This window comes from Tursiops truncatus, chromosome 19 (genome assembly GCF_011762595.2).
Source record: "Tursiops truncatus isolate mTurTru1 chromosome 19, mTurTru1.mat.Y, whole genome shotgun sequence".
In the NCBI taxonomy this organism is placed as follows: domain Eukaryota; kingdom Metazoa; phylum Chordata; class Mammalia; order Artiodactyla; family Delphinidae; genus Tursiops; species Tursiops truncatus.
This window is the reverse complement of record NC_047052.1, coordinates 23768868-23782316: the sequence shown is the minus strand read 5'-3', so window position 1 is coordinate 23782316 and position 13449 is coordinate 23768868. Positions and strand designations below refer to the sequence as shown.

The following is a 13449-nucleotide window of genomic DNA, read 5'->3' as shown; positions in this document are numbered from 1 at the left end:
ATCTTTAGGATCCAGTTTCCTCAAGCGATTTACTTTAGGGCCATGTTCAGGGTCAGAGGAGATGGATCTGCCTGGTTCTGAATTTAAGACACCCTCTAAACATTCATTAATTTCAAATCATATTAATTCCTAAGCTATCACACCCTAGAATAGTACAGATCTTTGGGATATGCCGATACCTATGATTAAAAAGTTTGATAGGTTTTTCATAGTTTATTTAGCAGCTCTGTCTTGTAGTTCTTTCCCACAGATTTAACACATAGTTCTGTGAGTAAAGGAAACCACATAGTTATCCTGTGAGCTGTTTCCAACGATGTAGGTCTATAGGAAAAGCCTCATTGGGATAGACCTCAACTCCAATGCTTATTGTAATGTGTAGAAACAATTCCCTTTCCTCTTCCCCTCACAATATAAATATAGATACAGATCTACACACACACACACACACACTAATAACTCATCTTACAAGTTTAAGAAATAATTTCCAAGTAAATTAACTAGCTAGCATTTGTCACGTTTTCAAAGCAATACTGCAACTACATATATGAGGTGGTTTGGTCAAGGCTCTTATTGCTATCCTAGGAAAATGATTTTCTATCTCATTTTATCTTGTTTTCTACACTTGAAAAATGGGTCTAATAATACTTGCCCTTTACATACTTCAGAGAAATGCTGCAAAGATTAATGAAATACATGTAAAGAGCTGTAATCTGGATAAATTAAGAGATCATCATCATTATTCTACTGGATTCTTCAAATAAAATTTCCAGTAGAACTATGACCCTACCAACCTTGGTGAGTAAGGCAGATATAAGAATGCAGGAATAATGTGATTTTTAAAGAGCTTTTTGTTGTTTGAATCAAGTGCTTAAATCAAATGCCTAAATCTCAAACAGATCTGAGAAACTAAACAATTTTTCAGAAAAAAAAAAAAAAAAGAATGAAGACATCTGAGAATTAAGAAACCAAGAAAGGTGTGATCTTCAAATGCTGCAAGCTGACACTTCAGTTGGCACCCAACCTTCAGATGGGATTACTATCATTAGACCCATGATTCCAAAGACTTAATAAGTGGACAATTAGGGTTTATCTCTCCTGGAATTTATCAAAATTAGTTGAGATACTCATCCAGCCTTTCCCCCACGTCTGTTGCTTGGCTGTATGTGGATAAATTCCAGTTGATTTAATTTTTCATTTCTGCTGCCAGATGTTTTGACATCACGTATTATAGGCATCTAATTGTTTAAAAATGCTCTCGCATTAATGCAGGAGAGTTCTACTGTTTTCTGCCTTCTAGGCTTTAACTCTGGTAAGAAAGGAAGTAACTTTATTGTTTTCAAATATGAAACAAGGTCTGAAATTCACATCTGGCTTGACCCAGTACTTCAGCAATAGACCGATATAAACTTTTTATTTATTTATTTTAATTAATTAATTATACTTATTTTTGGCTGCATTGTGTCTTCGTTGCTGCGCACAGGCTTTCTCTAGTTGCAGCGAGCAGGGGCTACTTTTGGTTTTGGTGCGCGGGCTTTTCGTTGCGGTGGCTTCTCTTGTTGCAGAGCACGGGCTCTAGGCGCGTGGGCTCAGTAGTTGTGGTGCATAGGCTTAGTTGCTCCGCGGCATGTGGGATCTTCCCGGACCAGGGCTCGAACCCGTGTCCCCTGCATTGGCAGGCAGATTCTTAACCACTGTGCCACCAGGGAAGCCCTAAACTTTTTAAATTAGCTGCATTCCTTTGAGAAACCAAGGCTGATTCCATGGGAGGAGAGAAAGGAGTCAGAGAGAGAGGAGAGACTCTATATCCAGAATAAACTTAGTTATTTGCAAGGAGTCCATGTGCTCTTAACTTGAATATAGTCTACTGATGTAGAAAGACAGACTTGGTAGACATTTTAATTTTAGAAATTGCTCATTCAGTGATCTTGAGGAAATTACCTCCATATATCTCAATTTTATAAAATGAAGATAATATAATCTATTTACTTAACAGTCTCTTATCTCAATATTTATTGTACTAAGAAAAGTTAATAGTCTTTTGTCCATGCAAGTTACTTATGGTATGAAGAGGAGCTTCAGGCCAACATTATCCTGGCACCTTAAAAACAAGATCTAACTTCTGAGCCTCAAGCATGCACAACTCCAGGGCTGCATTTATGTGCTTTGGAGAAGACAGTCTGCAGAGAGGTGAGAGGATGAGCACTGTGTAAGGAGCAGGGCAGCAGCCATCTTGCTCCCTTGAAGACAGTGGAAACACGCCCATTCTCAATTCAATTTCTTCTGATGTGCTAACACTTTTCAAGGTGTTTACCAAGATGATTTCTGCCTGCTTTAAAAGTGTGTGTGACACTCCTTATACAGTTCCTAGGTAAAATAACTACGCCAGGGGCTTCCCTGGTGGCGCAGTGGTTGAGAGTCCGCTTGCCGATGCAGGGGACACGGGTTCGTGCCCCGGTCGGGGAAGATCCCACATGCCGCGGAGCAGCTGGGCCCGTGAGCCATGGCCGCTGAGCCTGCGCGTCCGGAGCCTGTGCTCTGCAACAGGATAGGCCACATCAGTGAGAGGCCCGCGTGCCGCAAAAAATAAAATAAAATAAAATAAAATAACTACTCCATAAAATTGATGGTAATACACAGAGTGACCAAGAGGTGGTATTATTGTTACCATCCTCACAGTTTGTATTACCAGAATTGATCTGGTACATATCTGTTCTTGCAAAATGAATATTAGTGAAGCACATGCTAATTACAGACTCATGAAAAGTCTTAGGGTTACCAAATGACTTTACACTGTCTAGCAGAATGATCCTGAGAAAACAACTCAAGCTTTCTAACTTTCAGCTACATCATCTAAAATGTAGGATAATACAACCAGCCCTGGCTTATTTTCATAGTGTTGTTTTGAGGCTTCAATGTTGTAAAGAATAAAGAATCAGTTTACCAAATATATAATATAAAAAGAGAAGTGTAAGGAATTCCTATTACTAGCAGAAATGAAATCTGGAGGCCAAAGTTATCCTTATCTGGCAAGAGCCTCACTTTCATGACTAAATTTTCCGAAATATCATTCGCCTTGCTACATTCACTGAGATTTAGGGTTTTGTCCTCAGGTTTGTGGGAACAGAAACTTTATTCTGTCAGCACATTCCTGAAGAGAATGGTGCTTCAGCACAGGTATGCATTAGCCAAGCCCATGGAAGACACCTGCTTAACAAGAATATGAACACATTAATTTACAGTGAAAATAAAGTGTCCGCCAAAGGCTTTGGAGTGTGGCACAGTGGTTAAGGCAGAGGTTCTGGTGTCAGACAAACGAAGGTTCAAAGTTTGGCTCCACCAAGTACTAGTTGTAAAGTCCTTAAAGCTTAAAGACACACAATAGCTATCTGATTTGCTCATTTGCACAATGTAGATAATCTAATTTCTAACCACACAGGAAAGTTTTGTAAAATACATGGGTGACTACTTAGAATGCTGTGTCAAGCTCTGAGGAAAGTAAGTTCAAGAAATGATGGAATGATAGTTGTTGTTGTCATTATTATCATCATCATCTAGGTCAGCAAATTTTACTGCAGCTTTTCTAAAATTGAATAAAATAGTCACAAAAATTGGCTTGAAAAAACATGGAGTGAGAGGAATGGGAGTTAGATGTGCAATTTAAATCCTAGCAGCCCTGTGTTCTGTTAATCCGCCTATTTCTAGAGGCAGGGCTTGTCTTGAAAGAGCACATCAGGCTTGGTCCTTATACCGGGGTGTCACTCCCTGGAAGACCTGGATGGGCCCCCCGCCTTTATCTCTGTGACATACTTAATTCCCTATTCCTGCTCATATGCCTCTCTGAAAGAGTAACAATACCCGGGATTTGACAGAAGGCAAGTCTTTGAAATGTCCTGACAAAATGCTGTCTCTAGAGAAGGCAGCCTTATTTGATGAGACCCTAGAAATGTCAATTATAATGTCAATCTATTTCCACTGAGGATAACTTCATTTTCATTCTGCTCTTAACAATGACCAACATTTAGTGAGCTCTTACTCTCTATACTATACCAAGAATCCTATGAAAGATGTTATATACATTACTTCTTTCAATATCCAACCTACATTTTGCTGGTGATAAATTATTTTATCAACATGATATCTAAGATATAGCAATACTTCTTGCTGTTACTATATCTCAAACTAATTGGGAAGATAAATGCCTTCCTAAAGCCATGGTTCTTAAACAGTTTGGTCTCAGGGCCTCCTTATACACTTAAAAATAACTAAAGAAATCAAAATGTTTTTATTTATAAAAACATGTTACTAGCTTATATCTCTCAATATTTAGCAACTAGAAATCACAACTACTTTTTAAAACAAAATAATACACACACACACACATTTCATTAGCCATTGAGCAATGATACCAACACATGTTATGTAGCCTTTGGAAAACTCCACTCTCACGTGTGAGAACATGAGAGAGAAAAAGGCAAATAGCATCTGTGTATTATTATAAACACACTGTGACCTCATGGAACCCCTAAAAGGGTTTACACTAGACCATACTTTGAATATGCTGTTTTAAAGGATTAAAGATTTTTGCTTCCCCCACATGTTCCCCTGTATATTTCAACTATTCTATGATTTTTTTAAGACTAGGGACTATGGTAGGTGAAGCATACAACACTATAGAAAAATGTTATTATGTACACCTTACAAATGATGAAAATAAGGCTTAGAAAGGATAAGCGCTTTTCCTAACATCACCTGAGTTACAGGTATTGTAGTTAGCTTACAACCCCATATCTTTCTGTCCCCAAACCTGTGCTCTTCATTCTCATATTATGCTGCAGCCACTGAAGACCCATCAACCCGAGATGGGTGAGAACTTAGTGATGGTCTCATTTTATCCACAGGCTAAAGAGAACTCTGAAGTCCAGAAGTACCATTATGATAGGTCCAAGAATTGAACCTATGTTTCCTGAATGGATTTATCATACCCGACTCCTTGCCTCTTAAAATTAGTTGTTCCTATTGTAGACACAATAATTACAGTATGTGTCCATTAAGAAGAAGGACAAAAATATTCATGTGAAGGTGTAGATGAGCCAAGTTTCTTGGCAAAACTATGCTGAATAAAATAAACATACTACCTTATGTGACTTTTATATTTATGATTTTTATCACAAGTAGACTACCAGCAATTTAATTCCCTGATTTTTTCTTCCCGAACGTATAGTGCCTAGCACAAAGCCTGGCATTTAATGACACATTTGTACAGAGATTAATATTTTTCAAGGATGTTTGCCCTGTTTTCCCATCTGTCACAATTAGTAGCACCAAAGAGTAGAGAGTTCAGGCTTTGGTATTAAACCTGGTGGATCTGAACCTCATAGTGTTAGTTAGATCTGTGACCTCATATACGTTCCCTGACTTCCCCAGATTTCATTTCATGTATTTCTGAAACAATGCTCAGGATGTGTCCATCCCAATGCTGTTATAAGGAGTGAATGAAACAAATGTTTGCACACAGTGGTGACTGTCATTCTGCCTGGAATTAGGTAGCATCTCAAATTCTAGTTTGCCTTGACTGCCACTCACAGATATTAGTAAATTTAACAGAGCTAGACGCTGAATCAAAGGAGATCGTAGGAGAGTTGCTCTGTATGCATCTATGCAACTTTCCCAAATCGTAATTCCTATGATGTCCAAAGACCAGTAAGCTTCTCCAGTCCTTCTACAAACAGACAATATACCTTGGGTGTTCATTTTTATTGTCCTGTTGGCTAAAAAGCACAACAGAAAGGTCCACGTGGAAATAAGTGTGCATACAGTGGAGGCTCCCATAACCAGGACTGAAACAAGCCAAGATCAACAATTCCCTACCTTTCATCACAAAATTCCCAAAACATCCTGGGTGGATTCATGCTATTCCCTTCACCTGCAACATTCTTGCTCTTCCTCTTCACTTGTCCCAATAGAGCATTGCACTTGACTCCTAGGGACACTGGAGAAGGCACCATACAGAGCTAATTTCTTCCTCATATGTGTTGTTAGGATGTGTTCTGTCTCCTTCCATTAGACAACCTGCTTGTAGTCCAGCAATTATCTCCCTACTGCAGAAGCCCCGCATCCAGGCCGGGAACTATGTCTTTAACAACATGTGACCATAGTGTCTAGTACAGAGGTGCAGAAATGTGTTTGACTCACTAAAGTTTTGTGTGCTCAGTCAACAGTCATTTGGTACATTTACTGACTAATTTATTGGATCTTAACTCTCTTTAAGATGGAGACTACAAGGGACAAAATCAATCATTCAGAGACCAAAACCAAAATAAAGATATCTAATTCAGTATTTTGCATTTTCACTAAGGTCTCCTATTTATATGCCAGAGGCCATTTGTAGAACATCTAAATGCCTTTTTCAACCCATGCCTAACCAGTCACTTCTGATAAATATCCAGATATTTTCAGATTTATTTTAGGTTATCAGTTTCCCTGAGAAGTCACCCAACACATCAGTTCTGTCTTCCATGCTTTTTATATCGTTTCTTAAATAAACAAATGTGGATTTGTTGTATTCTGGTATTCTGTGGAGTTCAGTCTTGGTTTCTTTGTAACTGCTACATAATTATATTGGAAATGTGAAAAACACTTCAGCAGGAAATCAGATGCTGGCTCAGTGTGGGTATGTTTATATCCAGAGATACTCAAGTATTAACCGGCAATGAGGTTCAGATACTGTGCCTAAAACACAACCTGAAGACAAGCCTTATTTTAGAGCTACGAAAAATACATATAGATATATTTTTATAAAATAGAAAAACACAGATTTTCTTCATAGCGCATTAGAATTGTTTGTTTTACTGAACAAAACAGTTAAAGTCAAGACAGAGAATGTTCTAAAAAGTCAGTGTCTTTTTTTTTTTTAAGTCAGTGTCTCTTGAACATCAAGCTCACAATAGTTCACCTGAAAGAACAGGTGATGAGGCTTTTATTATTATTGCCATTGCTAAAAACAGATATAGAGAATATATTTATATTATACCATATTAAATTATAGTAAATAATATGTAATAATATAATGTGATGAGTATATTAATGTAATCTATATTAATTACAGAAATATGATAATTATATATGCATATATATTCTCTATATCAACCAGCTGAGTGTTAGTTCCCTATTGAGTATTGCAGTTTCCTTTTAACCAATAAATAAACACATTAGATTGATCAAGGAAACTGTTGATGTTCAAGTAGGTTGTTGTTAATGTAAACTAGGTTGGAATTCATATTTGTTTGGCTGCATAGCCGACGCTTTTTCCTTCCACATTTGTCATCCATGGTTTTATTCCATGTCTCCCTTCTTCAGCCTATTGTTAATCATTCATTGTCAAATTATAACAGCAGGTGTGCGGAGCAGACTTCAGCATCATTCTAGGCTTATCTCAGTGGGTTGCAGGAGCATTCAAACTTCAATAAAGGAGCCCCTTTGTTTTAAATTTAGGAACTGGAGGTTCCTAAAAATCCAAATTCCCCTGGAACAGCTAGTTCACAGATGCAAATTTTAGATTCATTATCCCCAACTGGACCTCCTCCCACCCTTTCAGTGGGGAAAAAAGCGTATCAGTGACATCCCATTGTGTTCTAACCTGTTTTATAAAGAGCTAGTCAAAGGAGGGCTGTGAACTCTTAAACTTTGGAAGGATGGACCATCTTTTCTGTTTTTTGACTTGCTAACATGAATCATGATATGTCTCAGGAGCAACTAGGCTATCACTAGGAGAGGATGCAGGCTCAATTGTCAGAGATTGGGCTGAAGAGTCAAACAAACCTAGGATCAAATCCAAACTTAGCCACCTAAACATGGAGAGCTTGAAGTTTGGTATCTTCGCTTTCTTTATGAGATGAGAGACAGGTGGTACCAATTTATGGAACCGTTGTGAGGATTAAATGGATAAAGGGCATGAGAAGGGCTAGAATGTTGCCTAGCATACAGTAAGCAGTAACTCTTAATTGTATCATTACTTTCATTCTCGTCACCAAGGTTTAGTCTCCATCAGTTTCCTTGCTGCTCATTAGTTTTAGCCAGATGCCAATTTCTGTTCATTCAAACTCCATTTCTAACGCAGTTTCAGTTTTACTCTGAATCAGGACTGCAGGGGTTATAGCAGTGGTTCTCCAAGTGCGGGACCTGGGCCGGCAGCATCGGCCTCACGTGGGGACTTGTTAGAAATACAGATTCTTTGGCCCAGTGTTGTAACAAGCTCTCCGGGCGATTCTGAGCCACCATCATAGCCATATTCTTCCCCTTCTCATTCTCTAGGTTGTAGGCTCTCTGTTCCACTCATAACCTATTCTGCTCCTAAATCTGGAATGCTAATATTCTGAGCCAGACATTTCCCTTATTTTGATATTTCTATGTATTTGATGGGCCCCTCTGACACAGAGAATAAGATCATTTCCTGTGCCTGGCATCCGAAGGCAATCATAATTTTCCATACTTAACTTTCCAACCATATATTCTTTTCTCTCCTGAGTTCTCTAATCTGCAGAAGATATTCTGTGCTCTTCTCTTGATTAAGACGTTTGTTAGTTTGGAAATACATCTCTGACAAAAGCCTGCTGTTGCCTTTATGACCCTGATGAAAATATACCATCCACAAAGAATCTTCCCAGAGAAGACTGTCTCTCCCATCCAATGGAGAGATCCCATCCTACTCCAAATTATATGCTTTTTATAATATTATATTTTTATATAATATTATTTTTTATAATAATATTTAGAGTTTCAGTGCATGCCTTAGAGACAGTTTCTTTACATTCTACTTCCTTGCTTCTTTGTGACAAACAGCATAACCCTTGACCTTGGGTATCACATGGGGTGAACCCTTGTCCTATAGCTACTCCAGGAACAAGAAGGTATCAGTATCATAAGTGAGGGTGTAGAGTGACCAATGCCCTGCCACCCCAAATTAGATGGAAGCAAGTTATCATAGTTCAAAATTCTACCATCTGGCTAAAAGGGCCACCTGACCTGGCACTGAAATGCTAGGTGGGTGGGGGTGGATCAGAGATGGAACTGGCATCTATTTTTAGCCCTGACTTCTAAGCCCTGGATTAAGGAGTCCTGTAATCAGAAAACATGCTGCATTTTCATTCTTTAGGCTTTGCTGCTTTGTAACCTGCTTCCACTTACTTGTTCAATACATATCAGATTAAACGATAAACGGGCTCATTGGGTAATGAAGTGTGGGCTGGCATAATTCAAGGCTTGCCTCAGGCTCTCAGAGGGAAGAGAAATAAAGGTTCTTAGATCAGAAGCCTGGCTCCTTGGGGAAAAAGTGAGAGGACCTGAGGCTCCTCTCTGCCAGCACCTTTCTCATGGTCTCTGTCTCTGACCTTAGATTGGTTAATATTCTTTGGGAATTCTTCCTTTTGAGCACAGTCAGTGCCCCACAATTTTCATACAAGGAGAGCATAGTCATTCCTGCCCTTTATGCCTCACCTTCAGTCACTCAGGAAAGAAGGACTTTAAAAAATCCAGAAAAGCCACTGTGCCTATGTGCTTGTCTGCCCAAGACTTTTAACAAACAGCTAAGTGGGGTATATTAAAAGCAGAGATCCTTTCCACCAATTAATCAATAGTGTCTGTTTAGAGTCAGAAATAATCAGGTTACTATCTTGTGGTATTAATTCTTATTTCCTTTATTCATTCATTAACTCAGCAAATATGTACTGGGAGCCCCGCTGTGCTAGGCTCCCAGGATAAAACAGTGATCAATAACAAGCAATAATAAAATGTCTCATGAGAACAAGGACTTTACCAATTTCTCCCTTTAGAAATGTATTTTCAAGGAATTCCCTGGTAGCCCAGTTGTTAGGACTTGGCCCTTTCACTGCTGTGGGCCCGGGTTTGATCATCCCTGGTCGTGGAACTAAGATCCCGGAAGTCACAAGGCATAGCCAAAACAAACAAACAAACAAACAAAAAAGGTAATTTCAAAACCTCAAGCAAGTAAATGGGTATTATAAGCTGCAACCAGTCTCTTAAAGGCAAAGAGCATGGATCTTTGAGACCTTATAGCAAAGGATTAATAATAGTTGCTAAAGCTTACACTAGCAGTCAGGTAGGAGAAATTTTTGTAGCATTAAAAATGTGCTAATAGATTTATTATGAATAATACAAATTGCTACTTAAGTTGAAATTCTAAAGAATCTATAGTTGACAGCTGTTAGAAATACTGTGTCCAATCCTTTTTCTCAAATAAGTAAGACGTGAGAGCAGAGAATTTTAGATGTATGTGAGAAGAGGAATCTAGAAGGGACGTACCTATGTGTGTAGGCTACAGGTCCATATGATTCTTGGTCATATACACTGAGATTTAGCATCCCAGTGTGAAATTAATTTTTCTAAAAAAGAATGCCCATCATATTTGGAAATTCCAACTCCTCCCATCAAGAGGTGACATTTGTTTCTCCACTCCTTAAACCTAATCTTGGTAATGTGACTTGCTTTGACCAGTGGGATTTGCAAACTTGATGCAAATAGAGACTTGGCAAGTACTTGCTCCCCAGTCTTTTGCTGTTCCATGGACGCCTGGGAGTAGCACCAGAGGAGCTGAGCTAGCCTATGAGAGGATGCGAGGCCATGTGGAGCAGAGAAGAGGCGCTAACTAACGCCTAACTATCCTGTCATATATACAATTGGTGCCAATATAGATCATCCAGCCCCAGACAAGCCACCAGCTGACCAGATAGACTAGCAAAACCAGTTCAGACCAAAAGAACCACTCAGCTTCTCCAGAGAACCACGAGAAATACATCTTTATCATTTTAAGTTTTGACACGGTCATTTATGCAGCAGAAGTGAACCAATACAAATCAATGTCCATATGACTATTTTGGTTCCCTTTATTCCTAAGTCCAAGTGGCTGGGAGAAAAAGGGAGATCTGAATGACAAATAGAATGTTTAGATAAAGGACATAAAGTTTATGTTTATGCAGGGTTGAGTAGGCACCAGGTTTGGTCTGGAGAAGGATAGAGAGGAGGGTGAGGAAGGAGGGGGGAGGGGCACTAGAGAGGGGAAAGGAGAAACGTTATTGAGTCCTTCCTATACGCCAGGCTCTATTTTACGCAGTTTACCTGTATTACATCATTTAATTGTCATGACAAACTTCAAATATAGCAACTGAGGCTAAAAGAGATTATGTGACTTATTCAAATCACACACAGAGCATATGTTCTGGCTCTGAAAATTTGACTTCATAGTTTGCTTTTACCTAGTAAGCACTACTGCTGTCTGAGAAAGCAGTGGTAACAGTAACTGTGACCTTAGTTTGGGGTAAGAAGGAGGCTTTTAAGGTTGCCAAGCTGGCCAGGACTGACAAGAGGAAAGAAGCCCCTCCTTTTGGATACATATTTTTGTGGAAAATTATACCTCCCAAATCAGCTCAGGATGATACGTCCTCAAAAACTCACAATTTGTATATCCTTAAAATAAAGGTGGGTGGTTTTACTTGATGACAAAAAGATTACTTTTAGGCATATCCTCTTTAATTATATAAAGTGATAAAATTAATGTTTACTTTATAATTATTATGATAATTAATATTAGCATAAGCATTATTACCAGAAGTTTATTCTACGTTAGGAAAGATATTAGGATGTAAACATATTCATTCCTTATCACACACCTCTAAAGGTGTTTCAATATATCCCCCATTTTATAAATAGGGAAACTAAGCCACAGAACGAAGTAATTTACCAATGGAGTGAGTGTGACTGAATGAAAAAATTATGATTCCATCCAAGCAAACTGACTTATAAACTTGGCCACTTAACTCATATGTTATTCTCTTTGACTTGTAGACTGATGTCTGCACTTTCTTCCCAAGTCCATGTGCTTCCTCTGTCCTCAGAGAAACCGTAGCTGAGGGTAAATCAACCTACTATCCTCCAATATTTATAATCTCTTCACATATCTAGGACCTCCCCTACCTGCCCCCCCTTAATCTGGTACCCTCAGGTCTGGAGACGAGCATTTGCTATGACTGGTCAGTTTGCTACAACTTGCAGCTGAAAACCTTGAATTACTATTTGCTGCCTACTTCCTATCCTTTATCTACAGTTGTCTACAGTAGGAGTTACTGTTAAGGATTTGAGGAGGGTGGTATATAAAGAGAGACCAGGGCAAGACATAGGGATGGAAGCCTCTTACCTTCTGCCTTTTTCTGGGTTAGGATTAAGGGGCTATTAGGCATAGTGATATCTTAAAGGAGTTCCTAGTTAAAATCTATTGATATAGCTCCAGTCTCAATCTGCAGGCTTTTTCTAAATATCAGTAGATTAGAACAAAAGAGGGGTAAAGATGAAAGAGATGGAGAGGTGGTGGGAGGATATCGGTAGAAAGGATGCAGAACAAAGAGGAACTAAGGGAGAGATTCCCAAGTCAGTATTCAAGTAACTGGAGCAGCTGTATATGAAGTGGGCACTATAGTGGTTAAAATAAATCTGGTGTGGGTTACCCACAAAATGATATTCATGTGGGGCCTGTATCAGGCTTCTCCTTGAACTTGGAATGACACTCCCATTCTTCCCTGTAGGGAAATCTTATTTTGTATGCTGATCTCTTTCCCAGGAAACTGTAGCTTCCCCTTCACTTTCCCATAATTTATTTCCACTTCCCTTCATTATAATCTCTATTTTTAAGAATACTGATCTCTACCTTATCGCACCTGCATGCTTGTCTGAGGTAGGGGGATCTTGCTAGGAACTTGCCATGTGCTTATATTCCCAGAAAGTCAGCCATAGTGCTATAGCTTCTCTGATATTTGGGAGCCCTTAACCACTCCTGCCCCTGAATTTTACTGTTCACCTCAGACTTTCATCATCCTTTCCCTTCTGTGAGAGTTACTGAACTGGACAACACCTTCTCTCCATCTGCTTCCACTCAATTCTGTACAAGGGAATGATATTGATCTTAAAGACACTCTAGTCCTGATTATGCCACAGGCAATAGATAGAGACACTGCATATTTTGAACGAGATCTTGATATAAAATCTGAAGTCCTTAATTCAATCAGGCTCTCCCAGAATATGCCTGCTTCATTTCGAGGGTTTTTACTTAGGCACAGGTCAATCCACCATGCCCGAACCAGGGACAAGAGGAAGGTCAGTGAACATATTGGCGGTGCAATGAAGAAACACAACTGCACCCAGCAGTAACACACAAGTCACGACTACCAATTTTGTTGTTGTGGGGAGAAGGGGTAAAATAAAATATAAACCAAATAAATAATTTAAAATTAAGCTGTTATTCAAAGCCTCAGGTTAGGGCTGTATTAACAAGAACATATGTGATTTATTCATCAATTACTAAAGATTATAGATTTTAAGCTAAAAGGTATAGTACCATCACTTTTAATTCAGTTCTTACTACAACCTAATTTTAAAAGAACAATT

General features: G+C 38.8%; 1 protein-coding gene and 1 non-coding gene across 3 annotated transcripts in view; both read right to left on the bottom strand.

The window, feature by feature from the left end:
- CDH8 (cadherin 8) overlaps positions 1–13449 on the bottom strand; it is a 354111-nt gene that overhangs the window by 101876 nt on the left and 238786 nt on the right. The window lies entirely within an intron of this gene.
- Positions 225–355, bottom strand: LOC117309291 (small nucleolar RNA SNORA18). The gene has a single exon (XR_004523580.1). It is a non-coding gene; the product is annotated as a small nucleolar RNA SNORA18 (small nucleolar RNA).